Source organism: Bos javanicus, chromosome 12 (assembly GCF_032452875.1).
Source record: "Bos javanicus breed banteng chromosome 12, ARS-OSU_banteng_1.0, whole genome shotgun sequence".
Classification (NCBI taxonomy): Eukaryota; Metazoa; Chordata; class Mammalia; order Artiodactyla; family Bovidae; genus Bos; species Bos javanicus.
Window position 1 is genome coordinate 79990765 of NC_083879.1, and position 19052 is coordinate 80009816.

The 19052-nt window shown below is 42.0% G+C and overlaps 1 long non-coding RNA gene across 1 annotated transcript; it reads left to right on the top strand.

Moving 5' to 3' along the window:
- Positions 1 to 1287: 1287 nt before the first annotated feature.
- LOC133258102 (uncharacterized) lies at positions 1288 to 11270 on the top strand. The gene is made up of 3 exons (XR_009739817.1): positions 1288 to 1726; positions 2331 to 2413; positions 10742 to 11270. It is a non-coding gene; the product is annotated as an uncharacterized LOC133258102 (long non-coding RNA).
- The last annotated feature ends 7782 nt before the right edge of the window (positions 11271 to 19052 follow it).

The window sequence follows — 19052 nt, forward strand, 5'->3', positions numbered from 1 at the left end:
CTTATGACTCAGCAAGCAGCACCGTGAGTTACCTGAACATGGGGTGTACATTGTGTTGATTGCGCTGAAGCATTTGCTGAGACCAGTGTTCTTATTCTTATTGTCCTGAAAACCTACCCACCACGTCTCCTTTCAGTTAACACTGCTTTATCCTGGTCCAGATTTTAAGTCTGAATGATCGGCCCCTATTTGATTTTTCAGCTTCTTTCCCTTCTGTGAAAAGTTGTGCATGAGGGAATGAAAGATGTATTCCTAGGACTTTTCTTTTTCACATTTATTTACTTGGTGGCTGCGCCACACAGCATGTGGGATCCTGGCTCCCCAGCCACAGGTTGAACCCATGTCCCCGGCAATCAAAGCACTGATTCTTAACCACTGGGCTGCCAGGGAAGTCCCATACTAGGACTTTTCCTCACTTTCACAGGACGGATGAGAACACATGATCTAGCCATTTTATGGCCCATTTACAAGTAATCTTTACTCTCCAGTCTAGTGGTCAGATTGCACATAGGTTGGCCCCATCCTGCACCAACACTCTTTCCTTCCAGTCCCAGCTTCCTCCTGCTGGGCGTGAAGGACTTCTTACATAGATAAGTAGATATAATACCCCACCAGGTCAATATCATACCCCACAATATTCATTGGAAGGACTGATGCTGAAGCTGAAGCTCCAGTACTTTGGCCACCTGATGGGAAGAGCTGACTCCTTGGAAAAGACCTTGATGCTGGGAAAGATTGAAGGTGGGAGAAGAAGGGGATGACAGAGGATGAGATGGTTGGATGGCATCACTGACTTGATGGACATGAGTTTGAGTAAGCTCTAGGAGTTGGTGATAGACAGGGAAGCCTGGCATGCTGCAGTCCATGGGGTCGCAAAGAGTCGGACATGACTGAGCGACTGAACTAAACTGAACAAGTTCAACATCATTCCATTACTTTCTCCTGTACGCTGCACACGGCAGACTATTGAATTGCCCTTTTTCCTATAGGTGTACATGCCGGAGACATGAATCCAGCCTCTAGAATGGAGGATGGCCTGGCGGCGGTCCTGGCGGTCCTGGCCACCATTCACTTGCCCTCTCCTCATCTGCAGAAAGCTCTCCCTGATCTTCAACTTTCTAACAGGATTTCTACAGTCTTTGATTCACACTTCCTTTTAACACAACTTTACAAAGGTCCTAACACACAGGGAAAGGGTAACACAAGTTTCCTGTTGAGTAAATGTTCATTTTGACTCTCCCTCCTTTGAAACCATGACATTTCTGAATGTGGGACTGGGTTGTGACATCATCAGGGTTCCCAGGTGGCTCTAGCAGTACAGAATCCACCTGCCAATGCAGGAGATGCAAGAGACCTGGGTTCCACCCCTGGGTCGGGAAGATCCCTGGAGAAGGAAATGGCAACCCACTCCAGTACTCTTGCCTGGAGAATCCCACGGACAGAGGAGCCTCCATGGGGTTGCAAAGAGTCAGACAAACCGAGTGACTGAACACACTCATTGTGATGCAATCAGTGATGGATGACAATTCCATTATTGAAAACTGAGTTAAGAATCATGGAACGCAGACGTGGGGAAACGGAGTCATCATGGCTGGGCTGTGTTCTGGGCATGTTGGCTTTACTACAACTTGATTTCGTGACCTTCAGACTGTTATCATGTGTTCCTGATGACCAAGGCTCATTCAGATTCCTAGGATGCACTTCTTCAGTTTCTCTGCTGAAGAAAGTAAACACCGGAAAGTATGATGTTCATTGTCGCGGATACAAGTCTCTTAAGGAATAGGTTTTACTCTACATATGAAACTTTGGTTTGGACTGAAACCCAGTTTTAAAGCGTCTCCTGCATGCCCCCTTGTATGCTTGACATCCAGATTTACTGTCCAATCTTGGATGTATTTCAATAAAATAAGACTGTTAACACTAGAGGAAAAGATATCTGTGAAACAGCATAACGGTGACCGCAATTATTAGGAACGTAAGAAGTACTCCATACGTGCCTTATACAGTAATCATTGTGAGACTTAATTTGGAGCAGCTTTCCTTATTTGCCCAATAAATTCTATTTTGTTATTTACTATGACAGTACGCTTCCAAGGGAAGCTGTGCGTGGTCTCCACCTGTTTTAAATAGCGTGCGTCTCGATTACAAACTTGCCTTCGTGAAACGTTAGAGTCTCACGGTTCATGTTAAAGCTAATGTTGAACTGGAAAACACATCAGTTAAATTTATCTTTTAGATTTGATGCAAAACCCGTGCATGCCGGTGCTTTGCCTGCCATTAACGGAGACGAGAATCTGATTCTTTTTTCAAAAGTTCATTTTCTTTTTCAGGACCATGAAATACCACACTGAACTTGACCCCGAACAGGCTCTCCGTTTCAAACTGGATGAGAAAAGCATTTAAAGAATCATGTGTGAGTCAATTTCAGGGAAAGAGAAGGAACCTTTAAAATTGCTAAGTCCTCTCTGAGTTGTTTGGATACACATTCAAGTCAGTGGTCCAACCCTGGACACACAAAGCCTTGAGTGATCAATACAGCTTTAGAGTGAAGGTCGCTGCTGCGTGCCAGCGCTACCCTTGCCTGGCACACTGCCCTGCAGAGCCACATTTACATTTACTGCCAAATATATTGTTAAGCAGACAAATGGGTGGCTGGCTGGCCACAGATGTGTGCATATTCCTGAAGCAGTCACACGTCACAAAGGAAAACGTTTAGCTAGGATTCTGCAATGAGAACACTAGACTGTGAAAACATAATTAGGTTTGCAATTTAAAATACATCTTAGTTACACAATAAGTAGGAGGTTGGGGGCATGGGTACTGGAAAGTAAGCTTTGGACCACAAAAAACAGGGAGATGTACTGAAGGAGACTGTCATCAATCTGTTTGAAGCATGGAGCAGGGGAAGGTGATTGGTATTAGCTTGTGTCTGCAGGACAAAAAGCAGGGGTCTGTGACCCTGAACCAAGGAGGGAGGTTTGCTTTGGGAAAAAACCATCAGCCAGTGAAAAGGTGATGTGTTATGGAATTTTTCTAAATACTCATTTATCTCAGGTTTTTGTGCTAGAAAGCAGAAATACATGAATATGATCATCAAGGAATTTATTTCTTCAGGTCTCTATACAAAGTGTAGGATATTGCCTTGTTTTAGTGATACAATTTTTAATTCCAAGTCAAAAATGTGTAGAAATTCTGATCACAGATTTTTACACTTATTTTGTTAATTGCATGAACGTATATTGAATATTGGGCTTCCCTGGTGGCCCAGTGGTAAAGAACCCTCCTGCCAATGCAGGAAAGGTGTATTTGATTTCCGGGTCAGGAAATCCCCTGGAGAAGGAAATGGCAACCCACTCCAGTATTCTTGCCTGGAGAATCCCGTGGATAGGGGAGTCTTGTGGGCTACAGTCCATGGGGTCACAAAAGAGTCGGACACAATTTAGCAACTAAACAGCAACAATAACAAATATTGGATATTATTTGCCAGGTCTCATGAGGCTCAACAAAAATATGAGGTTGCAGAAAACAACGTTTTCCTTTGGACACTTAGCTGGATGTGAAGGACTGACACTAGAAGAAATACTTCAAAAATTAATGAGCTAAACACCATGATAAAGATCACTTGTTCTCTTTCTGGTCTGTCTTTATCTATGTCTTTCTTCACCCCAGCCTCATTTAAGATTCCCAGTTATTTTAGGGGGCATCACAGCTGGATCATGGCACAGAGAAAGGACTTTGGAGTCAACAGACGTGGGCTCTCACCCTTGAATAATGTTAATTTCTTTTTTTTTTTTTTAAGATTTTCTTTTGATGTGGACCATCTTTTAAGTCTTTATCGAATTTGTTATAATATTGTTTCTGTTCTTTGTTTTGGCCTTTGGCCTGGAGACACGTGGGATCTAGCTCCCCGACAAGGGATTGAACATGTACCCCTGCATTGGAAGGTGAAGTCTTGACCCCTGCACCACCGGGGAAGTTGTTGTTCAGTCACTAAGTCGTGTCCAACTCTTTGTGGCCCCATGGACTGCAGCATGCCAGACTTCCCTGTGATTAAAATATTAAAAGCTATTGTATCAAGGAACTCCAGTGAAAATATAAGCACATCTATGCCAAAGCAGGGAGAGAAATGGATTGTATATTCTCATCCCTTCCTTCTTTCAACTTTTTAATTCCTATCATGAGCTTGATTTGGGGAAAGCAAGGAAGACTGTGGCAGGTGTCCTGATCTCAAATAGCCACCACCCACAGGCACTGATGTGACACTGACAAGCGCAAGGCAACGGGGCACACACCGGAGCAACCTGGATTTTTATGGAAGGACGGGGAGCTTTTCTGGGAGGATGTAGCAGCTATACTTTATCTTGCAGGACAATGGGTTTATAGAGGTGACGATAAGGGCACCGTTGGCAGAGCAAACAGTATAAAAAGATACGGAGCGTCGGACAAAGTTGCAAGCTGGAGACTGAAAACTGAGAAGGTTGTGCAGATGGACGGGGTGACATCAGTCTTTGACTTTGATGGAGGAAAAGCATCTAGATTTGTTCTCCTTCATGAAAGAGCTAAACAATAAGAAACAGCTTATGAAGGAGCCATATCTAGATGATGCCCATGAGGCAGCAAGTGATGGTGAATCCGGGAAGGGGGACACAAGGGGGGTGAGCCCTATGATGGTTCTGCTTCTACAAGTATCTCCAGGCCATAGCACAGAAGGGGGGTCAGGGGAACCCTTAGGCATTGTCAAGCTGAGAAGACGGGTCTGGGAGTCCAGCAAGGCCAACGTGGTCAACTTAGCACATATAACAAAATACAAGAAAAAATATTTGAAAAAAAAATCCAACATCTGTTGCAAACCAAAGTTCTCAGGATGTCAGGAAGAGAATGATAGAGGTCATCTGTGGAAAATGTACAGCTACCATCATGTTTCATGGTGAAAGACTGCCTTCTGTTCCTCAGTTCAAGAATTAGATAGGGACAGCCATCCCCACCAGCTCTATCAATAGTGTGGCAGTCGTTATAACTGGTGAAGGAAGGCAAGGAGAAGGAGTAACATGTATTGAGACCGTAAAGAAAAATCCAGCTGTCATTATTCACAGAGGATGTTATTGTCTACGTTGAATATTTTACAGAATCTTGTTCATGGATCACAGGCCACAATATGATGAAGAAATCTCTGCTCCCGAGATGGTCTATAGATTTGGTGCAAACTCGGTCAAAATTGTAGTAGACATTTTTGTAGAAACTTGTAAGCTCATTCTGCAATTCAGATAGAAATACAAAGGACCTAGAATAGCCAAAATATATTTGAACAAAACAGTTAGAGTTGGAAGTCTTATATCCTCTATGTCAAGGTGTAACTAAGACGTGAGTATGCTGGATTAGATGTTAACAAATCAGTGGAAGAGAACAGAGTCCAGGTAGACCCACAGATACATACATGGTCAACTGGTTTTTGACACATGCCAAGGTAATTCAATCTGGAAATAATAGTCTTTTTAGTCAATAGTGGTGTAATGATAGCCATAAGCAAAAAATAAACAGTAAGTTTGACCTTAAACTGAAATACATTCAAAACTTTAGTGGAAATGGATCATGCATGTGTGTGTTCTCAGTTGCTAAGTTGTATCCGACATTGCGACCCCATGGACTGTAGCCTACTAGGCTCCTCTGTCTATGGGATTTCTCAGGCAAGAATGCTGAAGTGGGTTGCCATTTGCTTCTCCAGGGGATCTTCACAACACAGAACTGAACCTGCGTCTCTTATGTCTCCTGTATTGGTAGGCAGATTCTTTACTGCTGAGCCACATGGGAAGGCCCAAAATGGATCATACTACTACTACTACTACTACTACTAAAGTCACTTCAGTTGTGTCCGACTCTGTGCGATCCCATAGACGGCAGCCCACCAGGCTCCCCCATCCCTGGGATTCTCCAGGCAAGAACACTGGAGTGGGTTGCCATTTCCTTCTCCAGTGCACGAAAGTGAAAAGTGGAAGTGAAGTCGCTCAGTCATGTCCGACTCTTAGCGACCCCAAGGACCGCAGCCCACCAGGCTCCTCTGCCCATGGGATTTTCCAGGCAAGAGTACTGGAGTGGGGTGCCATTGAAAAGCTAAAACTATAGAAATTCATGAGAAAAATCTTAGTGACTTTCAGTTTGGGAAAAGTCTCTCAGAAGCAAAACCAACAAAGTATAAGAAATAAAATGCAATAGTTGAAATTTTCACCATTAAAGTCTTTTACTCTTCAAGAGAGAGTTACAAGAAATGAAAAGATACAGATGAGAAAATATTTGCAAAAAATACGTTAAATGAAAGATGTGTAGAATGTAAAGTTACAACTGAGCTACAGAGGCAAACAACTTAATTGTAAAAATGGGCAACAGTTTTGAGGCAGCCCTTTGCTGAGGAAGATATGCAGGTGGCATGTAGTCCATGAAGTGATGCCCGATGTCGTCGGTCATTAAAGAAAAGCCAGTGAAAACCACTGGGATACACTCAGTACACTACATACCCTCTAGAATGGCTGAAAAAAAAAGAGGCCAATTTTACCATATGTGGTTGAGGATGTGCAACAACTGAAACTCTAATACGCTGCCAGGAGAAGTGAAGAATGGTACAAACGATTTTTGAAACTGTTTGATTCTCTCTTAAAAATGGAATATACATCTGCCATAAGTACTAGTCATTCTACTCCTAGATATTTACTCAAGAGAAATGAAAGCATAGTGTGTTAGTCGTTCAGTCGTGTCTGCCTCTGTGACCCCCATGGACTGTAGCCCAGCCAGGCTCCTCTGACTATGAAATTTCCCAGGTAAGAATCCTGGACTGGCTTGCCATTCCCTTCTCCAGGGCATCTTCCCAATGCAAGGACTGAAGCTGGGTCTCCAGCACTGCAGGCAGAGTTTTTACTGTCTGAGCCACCAGGGAAGTCCAGTGAAATAAAAGCATACCTTCATACAAAGGCTTTTACATGATTTTCATAGCACTTTTAAAATAATAGCCACAAACTAAAACCAAAATGTGTATCAACAATTGAATGGATAAACAGATTGGAGCTTATCTATTCAGTGAGACCCTATTCAGCAACAAAAAGAAACAGCTCTTGATAGATCCAACCATATGAAGTGAAGTGAAGTCAATTAGTTGTGTCCGACTCTTTGCGACGCCATAGACTTTAATGTATCAGGCTCCTCCGACCGTGAGATTTTCCAGGCAAGTATCCTGGAGTGGGTTGCCATTTCCTTCTCCTGATGAATATGAATGAAACTCCAAATTATTATGTTTGGTGGAAGAATCCAGAAAAACTATATATACTTTATGATTTTTATTTATATAAAATTCTAGGAAATACAAACCAACCATAGTGTAACTTTATTAATAACTTCCTGGAAATGGGGGTCAGAACTTTTGGGGGTGATGGACATGTTTAGCATCTGGGTTCTATGGATAGTTTTAAAGGTGTGTACACATGCATGCTTTGTATTTGTGTTGCTTATTGTATGTCAGTTGTATCTCATTAAGAATGGAAAAATAATGGGAAGAAATCCTACTTTGGTGTTTAAGGTCACAGGAGCTGCTTGTAGGATTATAGGCAGAAAGTTGCTTGGTCAGATTTGCATCTGATGTAGCTCTGCTTGGACACAAAGAGGAGAAGAATTGAAATATACTAGCCACTGGGGAATTTGAGTGTTGACTCATAACAAGAAATGATGAGGTGTGAACTGTGCAGAAAGCAGTGAGATGGAAAGACAGTGACCAGCACAGTATCTAGAGCTGGGAGCAAATCCTGGCTATAAGTCACCAACTTTGTGGCTAGCGAAATACGATTTACTTCTTTGGTAATATTTTATAAAAACTAGGGTAATGATAGCCAAGTATTGGTATTTGTTAATGTTACTAATGGATAGTAGTATCAGTCATTTCTGAGCACTAAATGCAATTTACACATGTGTGTGGTTGGCATTCAGTGTTAATGTGGAATGGGCTACATGTACTTTGAGTTTTCTTTGTCACCTAGTGTAAGTCAAATCAGGTTTGTTTTATACCATTATATACTCAGGAATAATTAAAAGGCTGTCAGTATTGTTCGTTAATGGGTATAGGGTTTCAAAGTTGCAAGATATAAAGAGTTCTGAAGGTTGACTGCACAGTAATAATTAATGTACTTAGCACTAATTGTACTAAACTGTACACTTAAAAAAGGGCTTCCCCAGTGTCTCTGTGATAAAGAATCTGCCTGCAATGCAGGAGATGCAGGAGACCTGGGTTCAATCCTTGGGCCAGGAAGATCCCCTGGAGAAGGAACTGGCAACCCGCTCCAGGATTCTTGCCTGGGAATTCCCATGGACAGAGGAGCCTGGTGGGCTACAGTCCATGGGGTCACAAAAAGAACACAATCGAACACCTGAAAAATAACAGCAACCCCTCTCTCAAGAGGTAGGGTTCATATTTACGTTTTACAAATAAGGAAAGTGAAATTAAAAATTTTGTCCAAGAGCATACATCTGAGAATCTGCAGAATACATATTCAAATCATAATATTTTTATTACAAATCTCATAACCTTAAACTGTATCTTCTGTGTTTGTGGGTGCTTGCACGTGTATAAATTTTGATACACGCATGTATGCAAGGAAAAATACACAATATGTAAGACACAGTGGCCAAAGAATAAAATTTTGTTGTTTATTTCATTTGTCTATAAAATTAACATAATAAAATTCCAGGAATAATAGCTAATTGGGCCCCATTTCTGTCATCAGATGTTGTTAAAATATTGGCATGTATTTTATTACAACCTTATTCAAGTCTTTGATAAAAATTGTTGAAATATTTTACTCAATCACTTATAGTTTCCATGTCCTAAGAACTTGTACATGCCACTTAGTGGAAATAACAAATACATTGAATTTTCCCTATTTAAAATGTAGTAATTCCCCATACATTCCATATTTATTTCTTTTTATTCTCCATGTAAAGATTGCTGTAAATTACATTCATTAAAGCTGTATTATGTGGCATGGGATTTAAAATATGTTTATTACAAAAGCCCTGGCTATAGCTTCTGTATATTATATTTTAGGCTTCTTTATGTACAATGTTACTCATAAGCAAATTCAAACTAAATTATTATATGCCTTTACCCTCAGTGACGCATTTAAATCAGGTATCTTTATAAACTCAAACAGTAGAATCTGCTAAGAATCTGATTTAATGTGTTTAATTCTACTTAAAATTTAATGATTACCATAATAAAGACATCATTACAGAATGATAATCCAAATGGTAATTAACATTTCTATTTTGTTGCTTCAAGGTCAACACAGTGCGGGAGAAGCCTGTTGCTTCCTTTTCCGCGTGACATTCCTTTTCACTGCTAAACAGTCAGAGCACAGATTGATATGGCTTTTGCCCTCACTCTCCAAGCTGCATCTGAATCTTGCTGGGTAGAGGCAGGGAAATTAATGAGTCTACCACTCTGCTGCATCCTCTGCTCCCCTCTTTAAAGGGTAATTATAGTGACACCATTCATGCTGCTATGGTTAAGCATTTCCATTAGAAAACCAGTCTTTCTTCTGAGATTAATACTTTGCCTGTGCAAACAGCCTACTCATTTAAATTAGGCAAAAATTATCTATTAAACCAATAACTCTGAAATTGTCATCTTGAGGGCAAAATGGAGAAAAAGTAAAAGCAGGCTGCCGTGTAATGAGGTACAAGTTGTGCACTGAACAATTCCAGGGAGTGCCATTCACATAGAGGTGTGCATCAACCCTTCTGAGTTCCAAATTATGAGCAACTTAAGTAGTGGAGGGAAAAAAACGACAGTTGTATTAAGCTAAAAGTTCATCTCTAATAAGTCCTTGAGAAATATTGCATTAAAATTATAGTTAGTTGGCAAAGTCTTAAAGAAATTGTATCTAAGATGCTACTTCCTAAGTGTGAGAGATGCAGTCAGAATAGTAGCTTCTGAAGGTGATTAAGGCAAGTTCACACTTCATCCTATGGGGATTAGGGTTTACAAGAGAAGTTGCTCCCCCTGTGCTTTGGTTCCAATACTTGTAACCAGGGAGCTGAAAACCCTTGTTTAGCGGGGGCTAGGCAGCTGGTAAGGTGCGTCCATTGCTCTGAGCTGTTGGAATGAGCTCAATATGTTTCTTTAGAGATCAATTCTTTTATCGTGACAGATGGTCCATCAAATATGGTGTAGCTTGTTTTTTCAGAGCATCCTTTCTGGGCTTCTAGTTTTTATTTAGGCCATGATATCAGGTACTCTGCAATTTACAGTGTAGTAGTAGCATATAGGATACATTGCAAGCGTTTTTTGGTTTGTTTGGTTCGGTTCAGTTTGTTTTTGTAGTTGGAGGCAGTTTCCCTGAACTATGGTAAAAAGGTCATTTGAAAGAATGGTAACGCATCACATAGCCCCCTGCTTCTGTACTGCATTGTTTCAAATTCTTAGCCATCCTTTCCAGTTTATTAGGGCTTCCATGGTAACTCAGACAGTAAAAATCTGCCTGCAGGAGCCCCTGGTTTGATTCCTGGGTTGGGAAGATCCCCTGGAAGAGGACATGGCAACCCACTCCAGTGTTCTTGACTGGAAAATTCCTGGACACAGGAGCTGGTGGGCTACAGTCCGTGGGGTCACAAAGAGTTGGACGTGACTGAGCAAGTAACACACACTCTAGGTTTATTTATTGGGTTCGCCACTGAAAATGTACATATATTTCTATTTGTTTCACAGCTGGAAATAGTTCAGCCAAGAACAAAACCTCCAACCCCAAGGGAAGGATGAGCCCTCGGGGCATGGCAAGGTCTGCTGGGGTCAGAGGTGGGTTTTCCTGGACAAGATACCTGGACATTCTGGCCCAACAGCCGTCCCAAGAGTGAACACCTGAGTTCTCTTAGAATGTGATTGCCTTCTGCAATGACTGGGGCCAAAGCAGCAACAATAATGACCAAGGAGAGAGGATGAAAATCATGATGTTTTTATTCTTCAAACTGTGAGGTCCCCGAAGTGAGGCGATACTCCTGCCTTCTCTCTATTACACCCCTGGGGATTTTCCTAGCAGCTGGTGGCTGCTCAAAATACGGGTCTAGAAGACATGAATAAATAAAGGGTTGTCTCTCCACATGCACTGTCTCATTGGATCTGGCAACAGACTCCTTTGAATTTTCATTTCAATGAATATTGAGCACCAAGAAGACTGACAAATGCAAGTTAATGTCTCTAACATCTAAGAGCTGGCGCTGGGCCAGAGCACGTAAAGGTACGAAGGACCAAGGATGTGAATGCATCTTGCTCTGTGGGGCCCTAAGGGTGGCCAGAGAATGATGGGTTAACACCTGCGCGCTCCTGAAGGTGAGCAAACATTTTGTAGCCACCCAAATAGAGGGAGCTTGTTCCAAGAAAACTCTTCACATCAGTGTATATATCCGGTCAACCTGGTGATTTTATCAAAATCCAGATTCTGATTCAGCAAGTTTGGGGTGGGAACCAAAAATTTTCATTTCTAACCTATGCTGGGTGAAGCTGATGCTAATGGTCCATGGACTGTATTTTGAGTATTTAGACCATGGAGGGGAGAAGGCCACATTTAGGTTAATCTACTATATCCAGAGCATTGCCTCCAAAGTGGTGGTCATGTGTCCTAGGGACACACAAGATGAGAATGAGAAGGGACTATTATAGCTCCTTAGATTTTCCTATCAGCTTCTGAAAATGTCTATTTTTATTTACCATGTATGACATATTAAAAGTTACATATGTATAAGACATACTCATGTATATAGACATATTTGTTTGAGAAGATGCTTAATTTTTTTCAAATAGAGGGGTATGTTAAAAGGGCAAAAAGATAGGATTAGACAGGACTACAGTGCACAGGAAAAGGCAAGGCGTAGACTGTTATCTCATTTTTCAGAGACATTGAGGCTCTGAGATGTCTCGTGATTTTTCCCAGGCTCGCAAAGCTGAGGCTCAAATGAAGACCTTGTGACTCCAAGTCTAATTCTCTCTCCTAGCACTTAGCCAGAGAACAGAGCCGTAAAATAAGTCAGAGCACCAGGGGGAAGGTTCACCTATGAATGCACGTTTCTTCTGACCTCTAATAAAACACGGCAGAAAAGGAAAATTGCAAAAGCCAGATTGTCTTACATAAGCATCTCATCTGAGATACAACCTTTCTTGCTGGTGTCGTTAATCACCTCACCCCTTCCCTTCCCCTAGGAATCCCTGGCGACAGAGCAGATACAAGCTGTTCTGTATTTCTGTTGTGGCTAGCTCAAGATCAATTAGTATTGTTCACAGAGCTGTCGTGTAGAAATACAATAGAGGACGTGGACAAAGTCAGCTATCATGAGGCCAGAGGACCCAGCTGAGAGGCCTGTGATCCTGTAGGGACAATGACATGGCTGTCCCATCTGATGATGTCAGTCTGAACTTTGAAAGTGGCCATTTCTGGTTTTTTCTTAGAAGAATGTAGCCATAAACTGGGGAGGAGTGGAGTGAGAAGTGGAACTTTACCCGTGGAAGTACTTGCTTTGTTAGGGATCTGGAAATGAGTCAATTCCCTTTTGACATTGTGGAAAGTCTTTGTCAAATCACTTTCCTCCAAGGGCTGGGGAAGGAGGTCCTGGAGACAGGCCCTAAGGAGGGAATAGGCTTTCCTGCCCAACGCTCGGAAAGTCAGAAGTACATGCACCATTAGAAAACAATTAAAGAGAGTCTTTAGAATGTGCTAGAATGTGTGTGTGTTCTGTCCTTTGCTCCAGCCTCCAGCACTCCCTCCTCTGTTATTTTTGTGAGCACCTTAAGCCCTGCAGGCATAGGAGGTTTGGACTACTGAGGACTCGACTCTTCCAAGTGCTGACCTGGCTTTCAGACTAGAAACTTACAGGCTCCCGGCCAAACTGCACGTTGACTTGGTCTTGAACATCTGACCACCATGATTATGAACCAAATCTATGGAATGCATGGCTGTGGATTGGTTGACTCGTTTATTCCTTTGCTCACTCAGTTATTCAGTTATTGACTTTAGCAAGCAAGTTTTACATAGCACCTACCAAGTGCTGGCCACTGTAGGAGTCGTGGGAGAATATGTACCATCCTCACCTACCAAGAGCTCTTCACCCAGAGGAGGGTGGGTCAACAGATGAACACAATCTGATGGGATGCATGCTGGCAGGGAACAGACCCAGTGATGGAGAAGGGGAGTCTGGCTCCAGACCCTGCATTTGTTAGCAGTCCTTTGAAGGCCTTGGCAATCTCTGGAGACATCAGCAAATTCCGTAACAGGGGAGAAAAGTGACGAATAATGGGTAAGCGTATCTGTCTATCATACTTTTGAAAATATATACACACACATAAAGGCTTCTTTGATGGCTCAGCAGTAAAGAATCTGCCTTCAATGCATGAGATGTGACAGGAGCCACAGGTTTGGTCCCTGGGTCGGGAAGATCCACTGGAAAAGGCAATGACAACCCACTTCAGGATTCTTGCCTGGGAAATCCCTATGGACAGAGGAGCCTGGTGGGCTGCAGTCCATGGGATTGCAAAGAGTCAGACACAATTTAGTGATTAAACAATGACAACAATGCACATGTACACATTGATATGCACACACGAATATACATATATACACATATATATACTTATACGGGTTTCCCTTTTGGCTCAGCTGGTAAAGAATCCAGCTGCAATGCGGGAGACCTGGGTTCGATTCCTGGGTTGGGAAGAGCCCCTGGAGAAGGAAAAGGCCACCCACTTCAGTATTCTGGCCTGGAGAAGCCCATGGACTGTATAGTCCATGGGGTCGCAAAGAGTAGGACACGACTAAGCGACCTTCACTTATATACATGTACATACTAATATACACAGATATACACACATTTGTGTATATATAATTCACATATACTGTATATACAAATATAATAAATATATGCATATATAAATGCATTTTCTCATTTTCCCTCACTAGTATCCTAAAGATATTAACATTGCCAGTGTACAGCAAATTAGATTAAAATTTAGAAATTCTAAAAGCTATCCAAAGTTACTCTGAATCCACACAGTTTTGACTCCAAAGTGAATATCATTTCTGTAAACATGGCCTTGGAAAGGAGACAGAGTGGCTAGTTCTTGGCAATATACCGTATGTGTCTCTGTGTGTGTGTGTGTGCAGGGTGCACACTCAGCCACTAAGTCATGTCCAACTCTTTGCAACGTTATGGACTGTAGACCACCAGGCTCCTCTGTCCTTAGGCTTTCCCAGGCAAGAATACTGGAGTGGGTTACCATTGCCTTCTCTAGGGAATCTTCCCGACCCAGAGATCAAACTCGTATCTCCTGCCAGTTTCTCTTGTGTGGGCAGGCAGATTCTTTACCACTTGAGCCACCTGAGAAGCCCTGCTTTAATTGAGTGTGTGGAAAAGAAGCACGGCTGTTGTTCTTTCAGACTTTCTTTAGTTAAGGGAGCTCCTTGCTTTTTGCTTTCTGCGCTCAGATTCTTTCATGTATCCTAGGTCACTACAGTAACACAGTGAAGTCTTAATTCCTTTCCAAGAGCTAATCTCTCTTGGCACAGTGAAGAACTCCTCTGTGCCACAGAGAAACTGCCTAGGTAACAAATGTTTCCATGTTAATAATTCCCTTTCAGAGCATTTGGGTCTTAGACCATCAACTTTCAACAATTCTGAAATCACATTTTAGAGTTTCAAGGTGGCGGATCTTGTATTCTGCCATGAATTTCTCAGTAGCTGTGAATCTGACACCTTGAAAAAATATTTTCATGGATAAGAATAGAAACCAAGGGGAGCTTCAGCCTAACTCTGCAAGAGTTTTCTGGGTTTTACATATTAAAGGTATGTACTCTCGGGTATGAGATTTGAGAAACCACTCACTTGAGGGAGAAGGAAGGGAGGGTAGGGTAGTGCATCAGAAATCTTTCCATTTTCCCAACTTCCAGAGAACACAGATTCTTCTGTATCTGTAGACCACCAGCTCCTCTCAGGGTGCCTCAGTCTAGGTCAACCCAGCTTCTGATTCTCACTGCTTTGGTCAAAGTGCAAATGTGGGTGAGGAGTCACCGAGCTACCAGTCACCCCACTTACTTAGTGTCTCAGTCAACTCAGGGCTACCATAGCTAAATATCACAGACTCGGTGGTTTATACAACAGGGATTTTTTTTTTCTCATGTTCTGCAGGCTGAGAAGTCCAAGGTCAAGGTGCTGACTCAGTTTCCCTGGTGAGGGCTCCCTTGTTGGCTTGCAGGTGGATGGCTTCTCACTGTGTCCTCATAAGGAGAAAGTGATCTCTTTCTCTTCTTATTAAGCCAGCTCACACCATCATGAGGGCCCCACCCTCATAATTTCATCTAATGCCACCTCCCAAAGGCATCATTCTCTAATGCCATCATATTAGGGGTTATGGCGTCAACATAACAAACTTGGGAGGGACACAGTTTAGTTCACCATCCTCAGCCAATCCTAAAGGAAATCAACCCTGATTCACTGGAAGGACTAACGTGGAAGCTAAGTTGCAATACTTTGGCCACCTGATGTGAAGAGCTGACTCATTGGAAAAGACCCTGATGATGGGAAAGATTGAGAGCAGGAGGAAAAGGGAGCAACAGAGAATGAGATGTTGGATAGCATCACCGACTCAATGGACATGAATCTGAGCAAACTCTGGGAGATAATGAAGGACAGAGGAGTCTGACAAGCTATAGTCTGGATCGCAAAGAGTTGGGCATGACTTAGCAATTGAACAACAGCAACACCCTCAGAAATATAGTGTCCTGGGAATGTATAAAGTGTGATGCTCAAGCTGAAGAATGAGAAACACCCACACCAGTAATTCATACTGTCTTGGAGCAAAGTCATAGGGTGTGGACTAGCATCCCTCCCAGTGGATAATTACAAGCAAGATGCTAGAAACTGACAAAGGAAAAGCTTCCCTAATTACAAGAGAAGGATAATAACAGTCCCCTGGGCCCTCAGAGCTACAGCAGGGAGGCTCATAGGATGAAGAAGGGAACCAGTTCCCATGGGGCCTCTGGGCATTCAGTGGTCTTCCTGGGTCTCACATGACTCTTTTGCATTTAAAGTAAAGTCCTCCAATTCATTTCCCAGTTCCTGCTCCACATTCCCTCAAATCCTTACAGTCCCTCATCTCCCCCACCCGCTCCCCAGAGGCACTTCCTTCCTTCATCTCCTTCTCCTCTGTATATTCTTTCATAACAGGCCTTTGTGATCCACAACTTCAACAAAGTCAGTAAGCGTTAGTTTTTCCTGAATAATAGGGAAGCTTTTTTCTGCAAGTGCTACCAGGAATTTGGAGAATGGCAAGTGGTAGGAAGCATTTATATTTGTATTTCTTTAATTCTTATTTGATTTGCATGATAAATATAAATAATAAAAGTACCACATTGCCCTATTAAAATATTATTCACATCATTTTTTAGAGATAACCTAGCATGAAAATATGTAATATTCCTAGAGACAGTATGGTAAATCAGAAAAAAACAAAAACAATAAAACAAAACACATTTCTTAGAAAGGTCATTCTAACGCAGGACATCACTGATGTGAGAACATCTCTGACCCCATAGATGAGATTGAACATCCTTTCTTGTCTGTGGCCACTGCACCCATCACATCTATTGTGTTTTAACATCTTATCACATTATCTTTCAATCACATGCATAGTTGGGAGATGCTGTGGGTTCAGATCCAGACCATGCCAGCAAAGCAAATATGGCAATAGAGCGAGTAACATAAAAGTTTTTGTTTTCCAGTGCATGTAAAAGGTATGTTAACACTATACTGTAGTCTATTAAGTGTGCAACAGTATGTGTCTAAAAAAGTGATGTATGTGCTTTAAATAAAAAATACTTAATGGCTGAAAAATGTGAACCACCATCAGCATCTTCAGCACGTTTCAGTAGGAACATCAATGATCACCGGCCACAGATCACCAAAACAACTGCAATAATAATGGAAAAGTTTGAAATGTGAGAATCATCAAAATATGACACAGAGATAGGAAATGAACAAATGCTGTTGAGTAAATGGCGCCAATAGACTTGCTCTGTGCAGGGTTGCCACAAACCTCAATTTGTTAAAAAAAACAACAACGACAACAAAAAACCAGAGCACAATTTCTGGGAAGGACCATAAAGCAAAGGACGATAAAACGAGGTTTGTCTACAAATATTTTCTTATGTTTCCCACTCCAGTCTTCAAATTCCTTGAGGGTAGGGGCTCCTTTATTCCCCACGGTATACTCAGTGTTGAGCGAGACACCAGACGTGGCAGTACTTAATAAAAGCTTATCCATTGAAAAAAGCTCTTTGAAGATCATGCAACCACTTAAGTTCATTCGGAGATTACTGAATATTTAATACACATGGAGTTGGTATATGTGAAGTTGTATCATTTCCCAAACTGACCAGATTAGGAAATTCTTGACATCCAATCAACTCTTCAGTTTTGCCATTAAATAAGACAAACTATCCTGGGGCCTAAGGAATATAATAAAGTCCCAGATTCAAGTTGGGATTGTCACTAATTGGCTAAGTGAGCTTTAGTAATCTGGGTAAGGTATGGGCCTCGTATTCTTTTCTGAAAATGGGTGAAGTACACAGGATAATGTCTTAATTCACTTAAATTACCAAAATTACACTCTTTCATGTGCAACAATACTATGAGACAATATAAGAAGTGTGAATATTTTAATATAAAATCACAGCAACCAAGTTTGCGCAGACAGCTAACGTAAAGAACTGCAGAGCTTGCCATAACTCTGAAAGATGTTCCCCCTTCTCTTTCTCTTAATGTTTTTTTTTTAAAGAAATTGCTGTAAAGAGCACATATCAACTGTGACAAGGCAGAATATTATTGAAAGCAATATCTAAATTGAACAGATGCTCAGACCCAACTCCATTTGGGAGATCAAGGGAAGTTTTTTGCTGTTATTCTGGGGAAAAGAAATTGAGAAATAGCTGTGATCTGACAAAGGAGGAATACCAGTGTGTCTTAGACATTAACGTACTTCTTGCTGCTTAGTCACTGCTGCTGCTGCTGCTAAGTCACTTCAGTCATGTCCGACTCTGTGCAACCCCATAGATGGCAGCCCACCAGGTCCGCCATCCCTGGGATTCTCCAGGCAAGAACACTGGAGTGGGTTGCCATTTCCTTCTCCAATGCATGAAAGTGAAAAGTGAAAGTGAAGTCGCTCAGTCGTGTCCGACTCTTAGCGACCCCATGGACTGCAGCCCACCAGGGTACTCGGTCCATGGGATTTTCCAGGCAAGAGTGGGGTGCCATTGCCTTCTCCGCTTAGTCACTACATCATGTCTTATTCTTTTGAGACCCCTTGGACTGTATCCTGCCAGTCTCCTCTGTCCGTGGGATTTTCGAGGCAAGAATCCTGGAGTGGGTCCATCTCCTTCTCCAGTGGATCTTCCCTACCCAGGGATCAAGCTCATGAGTCCTGCAATGGCAGGCGGGTTCTTTAACCACTGAGCCACCAGGGAAGCCACATTAACTTACTACCAAATGGTAATATTCATTCCACAGGGCTCAGGGTTGCTAGTTCCAAATGCTGGGCTTGGTTTTGAAAAGAGAATCTGCAAAGACAGTTAATATGTGTGCTCACAGTTCGCACCTCAATGATACATTTGCAGACACATTCCCGTCCTGGTAATGAGGCTTTTGCCACCACGTGGCCCGGTGACAGTTGGATCCACAAACAGCAGTTCATCAATTGATTGCAGGTGTTTCCCCTTGGAAAATGAAAACTGCAGGCACAGACCACAAAGTGAGGGAAAATCGATTCTCAACAGCCACATGATCTGGTGGCTGAATGCAGCTTTGGGAAACAAATTCTCTTGCTGTAGCATTTATAAATAAATATATTTCACTTATATAATATCGGGCCAGAAACATCCATAGTAATAGGATACATAAACTGAAAACTAATTCCAATATATCTAGAAAGGGGCAAAACCCTTTTTCTTAATGAATAGACAATAATATCTCAAAAGTCTTATGGA